Source organism: Etheostoma spectabile, chromosome 16 (genome assembly GCF_008692095.1).
Source record: "Etheostoma spectabile isolate EspeVRDwgs_2016 chromosome 16, UIUC_Espe_1.0, whole genome shotgun sequence".
In the NCBI taxonomy this organism is placed as follows: Eukaryota; Metazoa; Chordata; class Actinopteri; order Perciformes; family Percidae; genus Etheostoma; species Etheostoma spectabile.
Genome location: NC_045748.1, coordinates 11433527 through 11452819, shown reverse-complemented (window position 1 = coordinate 11452819; position 19293 = coordinate 11433527). Strand labels below are relative to the sequence as shown.

Here is a 19293-nt window from a genome sequence, read left to right as displayed (position 1 = left end):
ATTTCAAACTGCAGCAAAGAACGGCTAAACTCTCGACTGAGATAGAGGGAAAAACGGTTCTGTGTATCAGGAGGGTTGGTGTTCGCAGAAAAGAGTTAGAAGAGGATGTCTTGGGCGTAGATAGATGAATTCAGCCCGAGGTGTTCACCATTATGAAATCAAGAGTGTTTTCATGTTTAGAAATCTGTCACGGGAGAACAAGTCCTTTATTTAAAGCATTTTGACTTTCATCCAGCAAAATCTGGTTTAATCTTTGCTAAAGTTACATTTTTCCTGTTATTTTTAAAGCAACAGCCAACCAAAACAGACAGAAGACCAAATAGAAAATATTTCAACAAGAGCTAAAATCACGCCTATGCACCCAGCTTACCTGTTCTGTGTAATGTCTTACTATTGACATTACTTGTACTTATACATGTACTGGACATGTTTTTGTTCATACCGTGTAGCGTATATCTTGGCATATTTCCTCACTGTTTATTCTATGTACATATACACTCACCGGCCACTTTATTAGGTACCCCATGCCTGTAACGGGTTGGACCCCCTTTTGCCTTCAGAACGCCTAATTCTTCGTGGATAGATTCAACAAGGTGCTGGAAGCATTCTCAGGGAGTTTGGTCCATATTGACATGATGGCATCACACAGTTGCCGCAGATTGTCGGCTGCACATCCATGATGCGATCTCGTTCCACCACATCCCAAGATGCTCTATTGGATTGAGATCTGGTGTGTGGAGGCCATTTGGTACAGCGAACTCATTGTCATGTTCAAGAAACCAGTCTGTGATGATTCCAGCTTTATGACATGGCGCATTATCTGCTGAAGTAGCCATCAGAAGTTGGGTCATTATGGTCATAAAGGGATGGACATGGTCAGCAACAATACTCAGGTAGGCTGTGGCGTTGCAACGATGCTCAATTGGTACCAAGGGGCCCAAAGAGTGCCAAGAAAAATATTCCCCACACCATGACACCACCACCACCAGCTGAACCGTTGATACAAGGCAGGATGGATCCATGCTTTCATGTTGTAGACGCCAAATTCTGACCCTACCATCCGACTGTCGCAGCAGAAATCGAGACATCAGACCAGGCAACGTTTTTCCAATCTTCTTGTCCAATTTCGATGAGCTTGTGCAAATTGTGTCTCAGTTTCCTGTTCTTAGCTGAAAGGAGTGGCACCCGAGTGGGTCTTCTGCTGCTGTAGCCCATCTGCCTCAAAGTTCGACGTACTGTGCGTTCAGAGATGCTCTTCTGCCCACCTTGGTTGTAACGGTGTGGTTATTTGAGTCACTGTTGCCCTCTATCAGTCAAACCAGTCTGGCCATTCTCCTCTGACCTCTGGCATCAACAAGGCATTTCCGCCCACAGAACTGCCGCTCACTGGATGTTTTTTCTTTTTCGGACCATTCTCTGTAAACCCTAGAGATTGTTGTGCGTGAAAATCCCAGTAGATTAGCAGTTTCTGAAATACTCAGACCCGCCCTTCTGGCACCAACAATCATGCCACGTTCAAACATCAAATCACCTTTCTTCCCCATACTGATGCTCGGTTTGAACTGCAGGAGATTCTCTTGACCATGTCTACATGCCTAAATGCACTGAGTTGCCGCCAGTGATTGGCTGCTTAGAAATTGAGTGTTAACGAGCAGTTGGACAGGTGTACCTAATAAAGTGGCCGGTGAGTGTATATATTATTGTGCATTTCTAGTGAGATGCATCTGTACTCAATACAGTAAAGTTGAATCTAATCTAATGATTAGATTAAATCTAAAAACATTCATCTGGGGTTTATGTTCTGGCTGCTAGTTTCAATTATCTTAATGGTGTATCTAAGAAATTACGTTTTGGCTGTCAGTTCGGCATCAAAATACTACAGTACCCATGAGCCTCAGCCACCATTGCCATAGAGAAGAAGACGGAGCGGTAGTGAAGTAAAAATTGCTTTGTCGTTACGGCTGAAAACAATACACTATTACTACACGCTATTGTTAACATTACAGTAGGATATAGTCTATATATACTGTATGTCAGCCAGTGTGTCATTGTGTTGTCTTATTCTTCTTTGACATTTTGCTCTCCCATCACCCTTCGCCCTAAAAGGTGTGAGAGGGGCCTTGGCTCATCATGTTCAGCCTCCCCTTTGAGTTGAGAGACAGGCCACAGTCTTTAAATTGCTCCCTTCACCCTCGGGGCATGTTCATATGAGGATTCAGTTTAGGGTGTGACAAAGAGGATCATCTATCTCAAATCAGCCCAAACAATCACGGTTCGGTTCCCTCAGACCCAGACAGACACTGACAGTGTCCCTGTCTGCGTTATCCGTCTTTATATTCCAGCAGATAAGGAGGATCGGAATTAATTACGCAGGAATTTCTTTAAAAAAACGCCCGATAGCTTTAAGCCTTTCAATCACAGCGGTGCTGACAGGAAGACGTTCCTCCTTGTTGTCCTCACCGCGGAGCTCCTCTTCAAAAGGTTATCAACCGAAATACCAAGACAGGAATCGGATAGAGAGACAAGGAGGGTGAAATGGATTTGAATAGCTTTGATAGCTTGGGATGAAAGAAGCTTTCAAAGCACAAAAAGGCTTCTCCACTCCTGTTCTTTTGGCTTTCTGTCACTCTCCAAGCAGCTGCCAGAGTCATACTTTTGCTCTGAGCTATGAAGCCAAACTGGTGTTGTAGCACATTTCATGTACAATGCTGCATGCTTTTCTCTTTCTATCTCGCTGTCTCTACCTTTTTTCTTAAAACATCTGCCACTGTGGCCAAACACCAGCTTCAGCAACGGATACCCCATCAGCCTTTCGATATCCAGAGAGATGTGAGAAGTGATGAAAGGAGAAAGAAAATAAGTAAGATGTCATCTTTAATGTCAAACATTATCTTTCCCCCCCCCTTGTCTGGCTCCTCAGCAGTGCTGTAACATTAGCTGTGTTGCTTGGAGCGACACCCTGTCAGGTGGAGTTTACAGACTCTGACACAGTATCCAGTAGCCCCCTGGTCCAGGGTGTAAGCCAGAGAGACAGACAGCACCGGTGAAGACAGACAAGTTGAAAGAAGAGAGGCGATTGATCGTGACAATCTGGAGCTGCTTTTGTCTCATGTGACCGGCTGCAGCTGCCAAGGAAGCCGGATTTGAAATGTTTGAATGTCGTTCCGTTGTTGCTTTCACAATCCAGTCAACCAGAGTCTGACGTTACCCTCTACAACAGAACATACGACTGCTTTTAAACATTTTAAATGTTTCTTACAACATCCTGTATGTGCTGTTGCCTCAGTTGTTTTTGCCTCTAAAGTATCGAGTATCGGAAAATTCCTTGTAAGCCAATAAGCATGTAACATGCATCTACCAAGATCTAATGTTTATAATCTAATGTTTGTTAGCCTTATCAGCCACTGACTGAACATTCTGCACACTTGTTTGTAGAAGTGGGCAGGTGTTAGCCTGGTCCTACCAGACTCTTGTACATTTCATTTGTACAGAGAGTCTGGCCACTCTCCATTGACAAGGATTATCTCTGTTGAAGTTTGATCCAAGAAACTATTGGATCAGGTGTAGCCATCTGCCCAAACTGTTGATCTGCAACTCCGTACGCAAAGTGCCCCTGCAGCCATAGGCTGGCTGATGACGTCAGGACTTCAGCTCTCTAGAATACTCAAAGTAAGGGCATCCGTTTCTGGCTAGCTTACGGCTAACATCTGTTCAGTCTTTACATTGGCTACACAAACAATCCAGCAGTTAAATTTGTGCAAATAACTCAATTTGCTTCATTTTCGGTCTGAACATAACTTAAATCACAACACACTCATCACTAGCTGCATGAGGCATTTAGCTCAAAGTGGCAGAGTCTGATAAAGTTTGTAACACAAATGATCCACACTTACTGAGAACACTTTTTCAAAAGGGTCTCGGTATGGTTGTTTAGGTCCGCACAAGGTTACAACTGATGTGCTCCACATCTGCTCAAAGGTACCACGAAAGACAACAAACCCGAGTCTGAGTCAACCAACTAAACACAGGTTTGAAAACGACCTTATATCCCTTTTCTGTATTTTTACCTCAATCTCAGGAGTCAGGTGGGAAATCAGAACCTAACAGCAAAACACATAACTTGTTCTTTGGCAGTAGCAAGTAAGTACATGCTCAAAAGAATGAGTATCACATTAAATAATTCCTGAATAATTAGGTTTTCAAAATTCAGTTGGCCTTATATTCGGGCTATCCTGGCGTCCCCATTAATCCATTGTGCTGCTTTGCTTTAATCCGCTTGTGCTTTTCAAGCAGATCGCAATAAATGACAGTTTATAACAGCTGTGCATTGGCCTTAAATCAGTCACAAGTGCACAGGACGCTTTGACAAAAGGAGCAGTTAACACAGTTTACTATGGTGCTTTGATTTGGTCAAAGGTGGGCCGAAATCCAACAGACCTCACAGTCAGTCAGCTAGCAGGTGTTGCTTTAGTGCAAATGAAGCAGATGTGGATGTTTATCTTTCACCGTGTCCACACTTCTACATTTGAAAAGGCAGCTACTGGCCTAAGCTGACCAGTGGTGGAAAGTAACTAAGTACATGAGTACTTCAGTACAATTTTGAGGTACTTTTGCTTTACTTGATATTCCTACATTTCAGAAGGAAATATTGTACTTTTTTTTATCTAAAGTATGTTTATCTGATGAGTTTAGTTACTTTGTAGATTCCGATCAATACAAAATCTCTCTCAAAATCTCTTAAATTGCTTCATAGGTAAGCTATGAGATGGTCTGCAGGTTAAGTACACACACACACACACACACACACACACACACACACACACACACACACACACACACACACACACACACACACACACACACACACACACACACACACACACACACACACACACACACACACACACACACACACACACACACACACACACACACACACACAGTCCAGTGTGTAATTAATCAAGTTTTGACTCACCTTTTTGAAAAATACTACATTTAGAGTTACATGTTGAAATAGTGGGGACAACCCATCTTAAGTGAGGGGGGTGTGACGACCAGCACCCACTCTGCCTGCCAGTCATGTTAGGCTCATTCGAGATGAGCTGTGCCTCGCCTGTGAATTAGATGAGAGAAGGCGGCGGCAGCCGGGGGGGGCGGTGACAAAAAGCTGCAGTCAAATCTGACAGTTTCCAGTCGTTTTCCGCAGCCTTCAGGCTTAATAAAATGTTATCAGACACATTTATCAGCTTGTACACAGACTCCAGTTGTTTTTATTATGACAGAGTAGCTGTTAAAATGCTCTACATGTGATCTGTTGCTGAGGTTAATAAACAACAGACTGTAGATCTGAACGGATTTAATCTCTCAGACTTCTAAACGTCACTATCGGCCACACAACATGTGTTCTGTACAGAATAAGCCTTTAAATCAGACAATTGGCAATTAAAATCCCTCCAATCCAAAAACAATAAAAAGTTTATGTAAAACGTCATCCTGTTGAGTCGATTCTGAACCAATCAGCTGCTAGATCAGCTGAGAGACATGCGTTTCCCAGCATGCCCTGGGGTCTTGCAGTTGGTGGAAAGCAACTGTGCCGCTTGCCTTTCAAAACTGCAGCAAAAGTGGGCCAGGCGGTAATTAACGAGAGCACAGTTCAGGAATTAGCCTTGGGAAACTAACCTAAACACTATTTTAAAACCTGTGCAGCCTAAAATAAAACAACAGATATACTTCTAGAGGAGAAAGTTGAACATAGATTCACAGGCAACAGCAATGGAAAAGAGGTAGCCTACAACCAGGCATATTTGTCAAAGAGTCTTTCCATTCAGCCAAACTCCTCACCAGATGATGACGGCAGTGCCATATCTTGTTTGCAACTAAAAAGAAGACATTTTAGTGTCTTTTCTCTTCCTCTGGCAATTCAGACCAGCCTGTAATCTAATTGCAAAGTGTGGAAGAAAAACCTTCAAGACATAAACAGTTAGTTAATCTGTATCGCTCTGATCTTACCGCCCATCTGTCAATCGAAGAGAGAGGAAAACGCAAAACAACGTAGTAGGTATAATTTAGCATGACGGCCTTCTGGTGGCAGCTGGGGTGAAGAGTTCACTAAGAGGAACAAACGCTCTGTGTGTGTGTGCGTGCGTGTGTGTGTGTGTGTGTGTGTGAAAAAGGCAAAGCTTCAGCAGTAGTTAGATTTATAATTTATGTTGTACATTTATGTATAGTGGTAGAAGGCATAAACTACAGTAAAAGGAAGCATCTGAGAGTTTGCTAAACACAGCAGCGATTGTTCAGACTTGGGCACAGAGAGGTCAAGTAACTGTAGCACAAGCACATCTATTCAAAGCCTTGAAAAACCAAGTGTGGCTCTCCAACAAAACTTCTTTTATTTAGATCCCAACCCACTACATTGAACCTACTGTCTCTTATTCTGTGTACTGACACTAAGAGAATGTCTTTTGACAACGGTGAACAGGACTAAAGCAGGAGGATGACCCCGGGGCAGCACAGACCAGACAGGGTGCTGGGGGGGCCCCTTGGAGGCATACGCTGTGGATCCGTGATGAAGGCCGTAGAAAGAACAGAGTGAAGCCGCAAATAGTACTGGTGTGATAATGGATTTCCACATTAGGTCCATCAAGGTCTGATGATAAATGGGATACGGCAGCAGCTTGGCACGGGAAGTAGAAAATCTGGTTTGAAGCGAGGCGGGCCGGTGACTCTATGCTTGGTGGCAGGCGCTTGGGGCTTGTGTTGGGGATTTTGGGAGATTTCCCCAGGTCACAATGTAGTGTGGAAACACATGGTTTCAATGTCTCTCCAATCTCCTGCACTCAACAGTGTGGCGAGGTCCAACATTTTGCATTTGGAACTCTGGAAATATGGTTAGTTAGGAAAAGTCCCAAGACAAAAGTCCCAAGATTTCAACATTTGCTACAGTCCCTTTACACAATCACCTCATGGTTGTGTGTGTACTGAATTCCTGTAGAGTTCATGGGTAACGCTGGCTGAGAGCCTGCAGGTTTGAAAACCATTAATTACCTGACAGGGACATGAAGACACCAGCAACCACAGAAGCGTTACTGAGTGCTTCAAAGCAGCAGGGAGCAGGGTCGTGGAGGGGTCATTCTCCAGTCATTCAGAGGAACAGCAGACGAGACCATTTCACATGCACATATTGACACATGTATTCAGTATGTGCCGAGGCTGACCTGACTTCAATTTACTCCATAATTTAAAAAACAAAACATCAAAATATATAGTTAATCTATTCCCATGTTGCCAAGTGTTCGCAGTAAAGGCCCGGTACTAGTATACAGTAGAGAACAGCAAATTTCTTGCATTAAGTTAGGTGAACTTTGACGGACAAATATGAGCCATTTACCAACAGTAACTTTGTTGGCTGTGTTGCAACATTCAGTTTTATTTAATCCTCTGTAAGAGAATTAACTGTTTCACCACATAGTTTTTAGACAGATAGGAGACCCAAAAAAAAGAAAAAGTTGTTTGGTGCAAATATGTCTGAATGAATGAATCTCAAAGAGCTTTTGTTTATCTCTTTGCCAAGAAGCAGCAAAAATTGTATCATAACAAATAGAAATATTGCACATCAATATGAGAATAAGAGCCAGTTTGAAAAATATCAGAATTTCCCTTAAAATAAACATCAGAGCAATTTCCATGATGTTCAGAAGTTGTAGATTCTTCGCATTAAGACTCTTATTTGCAGCCAGTTTGTTGGATAATTTACAACACAAGCAACTGCATGAAAACACACAAACCCATACAAACACAAACACATGCACATGTTCAGACGCACAAAAGTAGAAAATTAGATCCAGGTGGATGCAGGAGTTGTCTTTAGCTCCCAGCAGGGTGTTCGGAGAGTTGAAAAGGTGAAAATGAGCACAGACCTTAAGACAAGAGCAAAGAAAGGAAAGGCTGACCTTTGACTGTGTTTGTTGGTCTAGACCCAGGTGTGAACCTCAAGCCCCAGGGCATGCTGGGAGTGTAACCAGCGGCCAGAGGTCACTGAGATGGTCAGCAGAGAAATGGAGGTTTGAAATATCTCATTAATCTACTTCACACTTGGTTTACTGGGTATACAACGCACTTAGAGTTTGGAATTTGGAGCGGTTTGGGCAGCGTTGGGTATTAAACTGTGAATACGACTAAAAGGCCGCGGAAAAAAGGTGGAGGGAAAAACGCACTGCCATAACATTGGCTTTTCCATGTTTACCCTTCATCTTAAATTCCCTCAGCATTTTGCTGAGAGAAAACTCAATAAAAAATTAAAAAAAAAAAAACTATTTCTACCCTTCACAATAAAGGCACATCTTAAATTCACTCGATAATTTCGCTTAGAGGAAACTCAATTAAAAGGCATTTTTGCTGACACTAGATAGTATAGACACTAGGGCTGCACGATTATGGCCAAAATGATAATCACGATTATTTTGATCAAAATTTTGATCGCGATTATTCTCACGATTATTTGTTGATTTTAACCAAAACAAATTTTATCATCACGTAGGCTATTTATAACTGCGAGAGGGAGTGTGATGGACACTACTCACAGAGAGAAGGCTGACTCATTATGAACGGGTCCAGCACGGGTCGAATGGCGGATACAGACGTCGTGTGTATTAAACGTCTGTATCTTCACTGCGCTGCATTTTTATTAACTATGATATGATGGCCATGGGTCACATCTCTGGTCCAGGTCCAGCAGCTCCGTCTCCACGCTGTTACTACAACAATGAAGTTAGCTGCATTCAAAAACTTCTTCTGTGTTCTTCGCCGTAGCGGCCGCGATAACAGTACCCGCGGAAACACTGATACAAATACAGGTTTGCCCCCTCAAACTTAACAATATACAGCGTGTGTAATGAAAAATTAAAACTGTAGACAAATATCAGAAGTGTGGACCGGCGGCCGCTGTGTGGGGGCGGAGAGTAAGAGAAAGGAGAGAGTAGAGGAGAGAGCGTAGAAAGATCCAACACAGGCACGGCTTACAGACGAATGGGTCATGTAACGCAAAATTAAACCGTATCATATAAACAGCATTGCAGCGGATGCGAGGACATTAGCACGGTGCGTCCTAGAAGAGCTAAAAGCAACAGACGCTAACAGCACCGACTAACACTGGTCACTGCTGTTGTCTGAAAAACAACAAATGGGACAAGTGTTGCGTTTACTGGTAAACTGGTAAACCTTGAGACCGACGTATTACCGAGCTGATCTGTTGAGTTTTCCTCACGCTACTCTGTCCTCTGGGACTGTCTACATCTAGAAACTTAGCTGACGGGGTGCAGTGAACTACTCTGACGGCTCATGAGCAGACGGCTTTACGGAGCGGGAGATGGGCTTTGCAAAAAACCGGAGGTTCTATGAAATGATGCTTATAAAAAATAATCGCTGGATCACGCAAATTTGATCGTGGGAAGTCCAAATCGTGATTGCGATTAAAATTCGATTAATTGTGCAGCCCTAATAGACACCATATTGTATTAAGTTGCTTTGAGCTGTAAATTCACTACTTCTTCCTACTCACTCAGACTCACCCTCCATGCTCACCCTGGTCCTGTTGCTCAAATGTGCTGTAAACGTAACACTGATACATTACCGTCGGTGAATACCCCCGCAAATCAAATCAGGAGCCGAGTCTGTCTCTGCACTCGGTCCAGTTCTGGTGGTTGATTAACGAAGATATTTGCTGATTGCTCTCATTACGGGCCGGTTTGGGTGGCGCACCGCCATGAGTCCATAAGGCAAATGAATAGGAGTAGGCTACACAGTTAGTCAGTAGTAGGCTTTAGGGCCCACAGTGTGGTAGGTAAGTGCCTTAGGGGCCTTCTGTACGTCATTTTGGGTTACAATGATTCTGGAGAGAGTTTCAAGCAGCAATACCACAGGCCAAGCAATCGGCCCGGTCCAAACAGGCACATTTGAACGGGCACTGTGTTAGCAGAGGTTAAAGGGGGGTAATAGCTCTTTTATTTCCCCTGTGACACAATTATTTTCCTGTGTAAAACAAACTACTATCTTGCACGTATGGATGGCAACATCCAACACTATCTGACTAACTCACTCAAGGTACATGCACATGCTACTCCACTACATCATAGAGACAAATATTATACTTTCTACTTCACTTCATTTATTAAACAGCTTTAGTTACTTTTCAGATTACACATTTTCATTTACTTCCGGTCTAGTAAAAACCCTGTATCTCCAGATGTGTTGATGTTAAATGTTTGTGATAAACTGAAGGATAAAGTGTTCCTTTATGTGTTGAGAAAGATTGAGCATTGTCACAAAGCTGAAAACAGGGCTGCTTTTCTGACACCATGAAAGGTTGACATCTTAAAGATAAGTGGTCCTCACAGGACAGAGACGCTACAAACATAGTAAAACACTGAAAGGGAACGTTTTCCTTTTACGTTTTACTTTTGATACTTTAGTATCACAGTAGTTACACAGCAGTGGTAATAATGCCACCCTTTTACTTCAGTGAGGTTTTGAATGCAGGACTTTTACTTGTAGTGGAGTATTTTCCCACTGTGGCGTTAGCACGTTTACTTAACTAAAAAAATCAGAGTACTTCTCCCACCCCTGCTGGTCTCCCGTCATCATTACTCATATCTGAAGTCTTTACTTTGAAAAAGATGAATTTTCAGTTTCCTCCCTGCCTTTTCTGTCCCTTTTTATTCTCCTGTTTGAAATGGGAGGGTATAAACTGAGTAAGTTATGGGAGAGGAGAGAGAAAGAGGGAGAGGAGTTGATGGGTGAACCTTCTCCGGGCAGATCCACCTTAAGAGAAAGCCAGAACACGCTGACAGCTTGCCATGACTGACGTGTGATCTGTACAAATTTCAGGACTAATAAATCTACCTGTCAGCGGAAGGAGACTTGAAAGCGCCACTGCCCCGCGGCGCAGCTTAAATGCAACTGCTGTTGATGAAATTCTGTAGTCTGGAGAATTACAGCTGTCAGGAAAAAACGCCCACATCAGATCTGACGCCTCGCCTGGCTCCTTCTCTAACCTGTTCTCTGTCTCACACGTCTTCCCTCCCTTTTCACTTACTTCCTCCCTTTTATTTCTAATCCAAAATATGTGACATGAACTTTAAAAAAAAGAAAAGAAAAGAAAAGAAAACTGGCGTGGGAAATCTCTCTCCAGCAGGAAATATTTCTCAAAATTTTCGGGCTTTTTCTTTCTCACAACAAAACCGACTCTGCAACGAACAAAACTAAAATCACATCGCATACAGCTGTTTCGCTTTTCCGTTACAGAGCGGCTCTATTTTTTCATTGCTTTGAAGTTCAGGCTGGACTTTAGCCAGTAAGACACATATTCACTGCTGGCCCGTGAAAGCTATAAACATCGTCTGAGGAGAGAGGCATAAACCAGCTAAGTGTGTTGCTGTATTTATGGGTAAACGAGTGGAAAAGCCATTGCTCTCTCTAATCTGTCATAAAGGGGATTTATGGGTGTGTGTGATGTGAGGACCTTGTTGAGGTTGTGTATTGACTCATCTCATGCAGACAGACTCCATGAGGCATGAAGCTAGCCAGATTCCACATCAATGTACACGTGATTCAATATAGCCAAAACATATTTAAGTTTAGTAATTTAATTTAGATAAAAAGTACAATTTATTACTATCCATTTTCTCTTTATTGACCCAAACAACAGCTAGTGTCTCTGTGAGGCTGTATTTATGAACAGTGGTGCTTTGAGCTAAATGCTAGCATCGCCTTGCTAACATGCGCACGATGGCCAGTGGTGGAAGAAGTACTCAGATATTTTACTTTAGTGAAAATAGCAATACTACAGTGTAGAAATACTATGTTCCAAATAAAATCCTGCATTCAAACTCATACATAAGTTAAACACAAAAGTATCAGCACCACGATACGATATCATCATGATACTTATATCGCAATATGATATTATTGTGATTTGAAACATATTGCGACAAATCGCTTTTTTCCATCTTCGAATTAAGTCCAAAGGAAAACTTTGTATCGGTCACCCCAGCTGACCTCACCAAAAAAATAAATAATAATAATCAACTGCACCATCTAGTGGACAGAAAAAGCAATTTTATTACGTATTCTAGTACCAAAAATGTGTATGTGCAATTTATTTAATGAAACATTGATACTTGGTTTCCGTGTATAGATATATTATTGCCATGGAAAATATTGCAACAAATATTGCAACACTATTCTTTATCAATTTTCCCCCGCACCTAAAATATACTTAGTTATATTCCACCACTACTAATAACAACAACAACAACAACAACTACAACAACAACATGTTGATGTTTTGAAGGTATATTGTTTACCAGGTTCACCACCTTAGTTTAGCGTGTTAGCATGCTAACATCAGCTAATAAGCACTAAATACAAAGTACAGCTGAGGCCAGTATTTGGTCCTGAACCTGGACGCAGCTAAGCAGGTTTTAAGTCGACTTAACAGAAATACTAACTCTTTAAGATATTTCTTAAAATGTGAAACACATTTTTTTGTGGTTCTCAGGCTACCACTATAAGTATAGTAGGTCAAAGTTGATAGATGTTTGCATAAACAGTTTGGGTTTTTTGTTTGCCTTAAATTTGCACCAAATAAGTGGCTATAATAATGCAGTGAAGTGAAACTGGGGATTTATTTAAGGCCTGAGTGATTACTTGTGTGGTCGCCTGGTGCATGTTACTGAAGAGCTATTTGTAGCAGAGTTGTTGTCACAAACCCATGTCGTAAAAAGGGCAAAGACGTTTATTTAGCAGCCAAATCAAAACTACCAACGGTGTCGATTTGTTGTTTCAGTCAGGACAACATTTACATTCCCCTCAAACACCCTGTCATGTTATCGACAATATTACGGCTGAATGTTGAGGGGACAAAGAAAGAAAGAAGAAAAATCACAAGCAACAGTTATAAAAATGAAAGAGCAAGATGGAGAGGGAGAGAAAGCACTCTGGGGTCCGTCTTTCAGTTCCACATCTGGCCCTGATATTTCAGAGTTAATTAGTCATGCAGGGGTTGTGTGTAGATAAATCTATCATCCAGCAGAGCACAAACCATGTGAGAAATGAAAGGAAGTGAGGAGATATACACAGTTTGAGCTCCTTCATAAATCACTGGCCCAGATTAAAAACAGGCGCTGCAGTGATGAGAGGGAGGGATCGGGGCCAGGCCGGCCCTGGACTTCCCACACAAAAGCACACTTTCATGCACGCACACATACTTCCAGACTTAACTGCAGTGATCCTCGCCAAAGGAGCTACTCAATTAAGTTGAAACAATAGAAATGTGTAGCCACATATTGAACAGATAAACAACACCTGTTGCAGTTTGAACCGTGAAAACTAGCGAGCAGAGAAGTTACTGAGTTAGCTAAAAGTCATTAACAGCTCAAAAGCAATAGATAAACAGTTGAAATAGTCAGCTAAATTATTGGATACAGTAACGGTTATGTAAAAGTTATCAATAAACAGTCGAGATTCAGCCCAAACTACTAGATACATGGTTAAATAAGCAAGCCAAAAGTGTTAAAACTACAGTGCGTAGTTTCAAAGTAATTACAACAAAACTGTCGGTACATCCAAGTGATACAAGCCTTCTGTGATCGCGCATCCCCACCCCTCCTCCACACAGTTACTAGTAGCCAAGGAGGACACGGAGGATTAAAAAAACATGATGGACTCTTTAAAGAGGTAATTATCTTCTTCTGCGCGCAAAAGACCACGGACAACTCCGGTTTCTGAACATAGCCGTACTGAGAAATACAGAGTGTTGCGTGGAGCTGATAGTCTTAATTAGCTTTGTAACAACTCATTTGGCAATGGCTTGAATGGAACGGACATTCAATAATATAAGAAAGTTACGCAATAAAGCTTTAAATAAATGGTTGAAATGGGTAAAAATAAATGGGCTGAAATTCAAAACATTCCTCCACTACTTCAGACAACTATTACTATTAAGATAAAGATAGATAGTCGCAATAGTAGTAGTAAGAAAAACAACATGACTGAGTAGTTCAAATATTAAGCTAATGGATAAATGGTTGAAGCAGTTTAATAGTAATAGATACACACAGCAGTACTGTGATATTCAGAAATATTAAGAATTGCTATACTCTCTTCTCGCAGGTATTCTTAAGGAGGATTTCTACTCCACTGACTCCATCATTAGTTAGAGTTGTCGAATGTTGACAGTAAAACAAACTTACTCATAAACGTATTCTCTCTCTCTCTCTCTCTCTCTGCGGAAGAAGGAGTGGAAGGAGGAGAGGAGTGATAAGAGGGAAGGACGAGGAGCTGAGAGAATGACAACAAGGACATGTATAAAGGAGGAGGTCAGGAGGAAAAGGAAGAGGAAGAGGATTTGGAGTGAAAATAAAAGCCACTTTGACAGCGTCTGCTAGTCTTTGGGAGACAAAAGCCCGAGGGCAGACTTTGGTGTTTGGCGTCATCAAGAGCTGTCCACCGGAGCCTTAGTACAAGGCGTGTGCATCTCTGTACTCGCAAACAAGGCTCTGCGATTTGGCCAAAACACAAAAAAATATTTTGGGATTAAAACATGAATGAAACATGAAACAGCTTTTTAGTTCTTTATATGGAAGACAGTTGAGCAAGAATAAGAAAAGACCTGCAAGGCTATTACTGTTTTGCACATTTGGAAAATACAAGTTATCCTATACAGCTATGGACTGTCTAAATGCATCAAATGTACCATTGACATCCAGCCAGGGGTGGAAAGTACATTGACGTGCTTCTAATTTACTGAAGTTTAACCCTTTTCTGCTACTTTATACTTCTGCTCCACAAAAACTCACATGCAAACATTTGTTACTTTACAGATTAGGATAAAGAATACAAAATATAACCACTCGAACACATGTATTATTAAAGGTTAAGATAAGTCTTTACTTTTTACTCTGTATTTCAGGAAAGCTTGCAGGGTTTAATGACATAAAGAGGATTGTGATACAATTACACACAGGCTGAAAAGTTAAAAGCTGTATATTTTTGTGAGACCAACTTTTATGGACTTTTTATTTGCATTATTATTTATTTTCTTAGTTGTGCTTGAGTTCAGTGTTCACACTCTGCTTTCTGTCAATCAGCTGACACAGAGAGAGAAATGGACGTCTGTCTCGTACAGGAAATTATCGCTCAACAGCACGTTGCCTTACAGATGTTATTGTCAGTGAATTTACATCTTAATTAGGGCTTTGTTTTGCTGTCGAGGTAATTTCAAGAGAAAACAAAACAAACAAGCCACTATAAAAATGTGGTTTTAATTGGATTAAAAGACCAAATAAAGCAAAAATAGAAACCACACGACAGTTAAGAGTTTATGAGCTGAACTTTAAATCACCTCAACCCTTCATTTAAGGTTGCGGATTTATGGGTTTAGAGAATTACGATGAGGTTCTGGTTAGGGTAAGGGTGAAGGTTGGGAGAGGGACAAGGTCAGAGGTTAAGGCAGGGAAAGTGCTGAGCATTAACAGGATCACGTGTGTTCAAGAGAGGGTCAGGAGGCCGATGTACAAAAAAAGTATGGAAATATTGAGACATGAAAGAAAAATAGACAAATAAGAATAACAAGTCAGATGGCTTAGGTGAAAGATTTGAGATGTAGATGTGAACAAAACCCCAGGGGACAAAAGAGTTTTCTCTTGGAAGTATCACCCACCAATCTCCATTCATACATTTCAATATTTAAGGGAAATAAGCCTTGAACAATATGTTACATGATGCAGTTCCTATGGCTCTTCACAGATTAGTTTAGATTGCCGCGTGAAAAACAAGAGAACACTTTTTATCATCCTGATAGACGTAACTGGATTTGACAGTGAATAGGAAAGGTTTTGGAAATTGTGTAGTGTGTTTTATGATTCGTATCTGATGATTCAAATAATCTTAGAAAACAAATACAGCTTCCAAATCTTAGTGGAGCCTTTGTCTGGTTAAGCTTTCTAAGCTTTTCTATAGAGAATCTCAAGAGTTGCTTGTAATAAAAAACAACATAACTTGAGACAATTGTATCACCAGTCCTTCGTCCACCGCTCATGATTACCCTATATGAACTTATGGTTTATTTCCATTTCATATTTTGACCCGTTTTGTTCCATGTTTTGATCTGTTTGAAAACGCTGTTTTACAAAGACCTGACTACGTCCTAAAGCTCTGCTGTGTGTCCCCCCCCCCCCCAACGCACCGAACTGACTGCACTGAGCGGACACATAAGGCAGCCAATAGCCGTCTGACCGGGAAACACTAAATCATGGATGAAACAGCAGAGGGGGGAAGCTGTAAATCACACATTACAAAGAGCCTGGTGAAAGCGCAGGAACATTGCTCTGCCATGACATCGTGCCTCGTAGCATGCCTTCAAAGCCGGCTGGGGCAGGAAGCAGTCATTCCCATTTCCTGTCCGCGTCACCCAGGGGACGTCGGCACAACTGAGGTGCGAAGGAAAGTCATGTTTGGATATATTCTTTCTTCCCAAGGACGTGTGAATCCATTGTGATTGCGCTCACGACTTGTTCTCCGAGCTGATGAAAAGAGATTACAACAGCACAGGAATCACATTTGTATGAATGTGAACTCTGACCATGATAAAGCTGTTGTCGTGGAAACACTGATGATGGGTTTGTTGGTGTCAGGGTTGGTTTGGTTGAAAGTTAAACAAAGGGAGACAAAGGATTTTTCCAAACTTTGAACACCTCTCTTATCATCGGGTGTGTACTTGTTTGTGGTGTGTGTGTGTGTGTGTGTGTGTGTGTTGTGGGGGGTGTTGTGTGTGTGTGTGTGTGTGTGTGTGTGTGTGTGTGTGTGTGGTGGTGTGTGTGGTGTGTACATATGCGCACACCACACACACACACACACCCACAACACAACACACAAACACACACACACACACACAACAGGCCAAAGTTTGGACACACCTTCTCATTTAATGTGTTTTCTTTATTTTCATGACTATTACATGTAGATTATCACTGAAGGCATCAAAATTACGATTGGACACGTGGAATTATGTACTTAACAAAAAAGTGTGAAATAACTGAAAACAAGTCTAATATTCTAGTTTCTTTAAAGTAGCCACCCTTTGCTTTTTTAATAGCGCTGCAAACCCTTGGTGTTCTCTCACTGAGCTTCATGAGGTAGTCCCTGAAATGGTTTCCACTTCACAGGTGGGCCTTGTCAGGGTTAATTGGTGGCATTTCTTGCCTTATTAATGGGATTGGGACCATCAGTTGTGTTGTGCAAAAGTATATAGTGTGTAGACTCAGTATTTAAAGAGGCTACAATTGACATTTTTCTTCTAACTTTATACATAGCTTTTCACTGTACTCAAAGAGGCGTCACAAGATAAAAACGTATCAGGACTAAGAACCCACAGCCAACGCAGGCTTTACGCAGAGTACAGCGTATTGTACAAACATAAACACAGCGTTCATTCAAGGCAGAACTATAAATTAAGCTTAACTTCACGTTGCGGCCATGCAGAACACGACAACTTAGATTGGTTTGCTTGGGTATGACTTAATAGGGTCACATTTCCTCCAACTCATTTCCAGATGCTTCTTCTCCGTGAACAACTTGAAATCAACCAGAGGGTTAATTTTTCCTGCTTTTCCTGGTCAGAAAATCCAAGAGAGACGCTTTGTTTCCCCATTTCCAGCGCTGGTACTAGCCCCAGAGCTAATCCCTGTCAAGGTGTGTGTCCAGTGTCAGCGTCATTTCCACGCTTTCCATTCATTTCTATGGGAGCAGCCGTGCAATCCATTCTAGGTGCATCACAGGGACTTTAGAGGAATGGGGCGTTGAGTTGGCCGCTCCTCATTTTCATGAAGTTGAATCCAGTCAATTTTATGCAAATGAGGACCAGCCGTGCGACACCCCTCAAAAGCTGACAAAAATCTTTTAAACTGACCTTTGTCGATCTGAAATACAGGCAGATTTAGCAACTGGACGGCCTATTTTTTTGCTTAAATCTTTTCAGAAACATGTTTCGTAAAACTATTTTCATAAAATACGAGATTGAAACATGGACGGTTTTGAAATTCGGGAGCAGTACTATTGCAATCTTATTCACTACAGTGCATGCTCTGAACCTTCATACTCTTATAAACAAGCCTTTAGGCAGTACCCATGCACAGTGGTGCTTTTAGCTAAATGCTAACACATAGTTGGTTTAGCGTGTTGCTAATATTTGCTAATAAGCAATAAAGATTAAAAAGTCGGTCTGTCCACCACTTTGGTCCAGACTGAAATATATAACTGTCAAAAGCATCGCCATGAAACTTTCTACAGGCATTCATGGTCCACAGAGGATGACACATAATAACTTTGTTAATAGGGCAGAATCAAAATTAGGCTGTTTAAGTCCTGCTGTGCGGTTGTTTTTCTGGTAATGACTCGCTCAACCATTTAAAAAATGTGCGTACACGCATATGTGAGTATTGTGAGAGTGGAGGAGGAGCTGGCATGGTTGCAGCTCAGTCTCACCTGCTCTACCTGTCACTCAGCAGTTGCCATGGTGAGTCAACCAGCCGACACATCCTGACACAGCGATGCACTGTTGACAACGTGCTGCCAAGTTCACCCGTCACCCAAAGGCCCACTGTGATTTGTTCTGTCAATCATTCACTTCTTCTTCCTCAGAAGGACAAAAGAAGCTGGCCCCTGTAAAATAAAATAAAAAAACAAAGAACATGTTCATTTATAGGTGGTACAAGTTTCATTTAATTCAATTATGTTGTAATTTCAGGTTAGTAGGGATTACTGTAGATCTTAGGTGGTGATGATGCTCATTTGGGTGCATTTGATTTGTCACATTGCTGGGATGCATTAAGTGAATGTGAACCCCATTAGCCCCGGATCACCAGACTTGTTAGCAGCAGCTCCTTCTGCAATAATTTACAACCCTTTCATCTCAACAGAATGTTTCTTGTAGCGCCTAATGGAAGTAATCCATTCTCCCTGTCAGCGCAGGAAAACACTTTGTTTTCTGTACAAATTGTGTTTGGGTGGAAGATGTTGGTTAGGGGTGGAGGTAGAAATGGTGGAGGGAGGGGCAGAAGATTTTGCCTGATGTATGCAGGTTTTGAAGATGGGAGTGTTTCTATTTTTGTCCGAGGTGGTTTTTACGGTACAATAAGTCTGCTCTATGCTCTACATGAATCATATAGTGTGACTTATTTGGAGAAAACACTGCAATTTCTGTGCATGTTTGTTGTAATTTCTGTGCATGTTTGTTGTAAT

General features: G+C 41.6%; 1 long non-coding RNA gene across 1 annotated transcript in view; it reads right to left on the bottom strand.

Annotated features, from left to right (window-relative positions):
- Positions 1 to 19293, bottom strand: part of LOC116704574 (uncharacterized) — an 82627-nt gene that overhangs the window by 8405 nt on the left and 54929 nt on the right. The window contains exon 2 of the long non-coding RNA XR_004335719.1: positions 18538 to 18714. This is a non-coding gene — a long non-coding RNA (uncharacterized LOC116704574). The remainder of the gene's footprint in view (positions 1 to 18537; positions 18715 to 19293) is intronic.